Raw genomic sequence first — 1,700 nt, 5'->3', positions numbered from 1 at the left:
TTATTATTATTATCATATAAGGCGGCGAGTTGGCAGAAACGTTAGCACGCCGGGCGAAATGCTTAGCGGTATTTCGTCTGCCGTTACGTTCTGAGTTCAAATTCCGCCGAGGTCGACTTTGCCTTTCATCCTTTCGGGGTCGATAAAGTAAGTACCAGTTACGCACTGGGGTCGATGTAATCGACTTAATCCCTTTGTCTGTCCTTGTTTGTCTCCTCTATGTTTAGCCCCTTGTGGGCAATAACGAAATAAGAAACGTTAGCACGCCGGGCGAAATGCTTAGCAGTATTTCGTCCGTCTTTACGTTCTGAGTTCAAATTCGGCCGAAGTCCCCTTTGCCCTTCATCCTTTCGGGGTCGATAAATTAAATACCAGTTACGGGCCTTGTACTGTTGTTGTTGTTGTATCTGACATATTCAGCTTGTTGAATTGAGTGGCATTAATATACCAGTCGTTTAAGGCGGCGAACAGTATCCTTAGCACGCCACCAGGCAAAATGCTTCGTGGCATTCCGTCTTTCTTTAGGTTCTGAGTTCATATTCTGCCAGGGTTGACTTTGCTGTTCATCCTTGTGGGACCGATGGAATAACAATGGCAGAGATTTAATCAACTTACCCCCCTCCCCCGAAATCACTGGCTTTGTGCCAAAACTTGAAAGCAATATCCCAGCTGTTTTTTTCTTGTGAACTAAGGTGGTATATTCTTTTAAAGAACTTTGCACTACCAAGTAATGCTGTTTTCGGGATCTGCTCTATTTTCTTAACTTTTCCAACCAATTTTCGATTTCTATGCTCACTATGTCCAGAGCACCGTTTTCCTTTGCCATAACGTCTTTGATTTCTCTCTTCAGAGCATCGTATGTCGTTAGATTTTCTCCTTTTCCGATGATTCTGCAGTCTTCAGGGTACACAGTGTATCTATGATCAGGCACAATTTTTCTCGCTTATCTATGTTGGCAAAGCCTACGGTTTGCCTCCCCAATTAAAGCTCAATGCCCCATCCATTCATACTTCTGATCAATAGATACACAGTGTTGTGTACAATTCCAAACATTTCCACGACACGGGGAACCGTATCGTATGCTTTCCAATGATCCACCAAAGACGCGCCAAGTTCGTTTCGAGCTTTTTGCAGTCTTTCAGCATATTTCAACCTGCAACAATAGAAACAGATTGTTAACAGCATCGTTCTCAAATCATTCTCAGGGTCCCTGCAAGAGCCATGTGCGCTGCTTTTTTCTTCAAACTCGCAAATATTAAAAAGAAAAAAAAGATCATCAACTTCGTCTGTCTTGAGCTCTGACGCGATCTTGCAACCCTGATGTTTGAACTGACAAACGACCACCACTCCTGTCCCCAGGATAGTGGGGCAGGGATAATGGTAACCATTTGCTACGAAAGCTAAATATCAGACAATTATTGGCGAATAATTGATTCTAGGAATGTTATCTTGGTTGCAAGTTTTTTTATTATTCACCGCAAAACAACACCTGGACGTCATCAAATCCCATCAAAACATTTTCTAAACGACGGCACCTGGTCATAATGGAGCAACGTAAATAGGGAAACCGGACATTTAGTTTACAGACAAATGTTTGTGTGTGCGTGGGTTTGAGTGTGTGTGTGTGTGTGTGTGTATACGTGCGTATGTGTGCGTATACGTGCGTATGTGTGTGTGTGTGTGTGTGTAGGTGCAGTTAA

This window comes from Octopus bimaculoides, chromosome 25 (genome assembly GCF_001194135.2).
Source record: "Octopus bimaculoides isolate UCB-OBI-ISO-001 chromosome 25, ASM119413v2, whole genome shotgun sequence".
NCBI classification, from domain to species: Eukaryota; Metazoa; Mollusca; class Cephalopoda; order Octopoda; family Octopodidae; genus Octopus; species Octopus bimaculoides.
Note: the sequence above shows the minus strand (reverse complement) of the source record.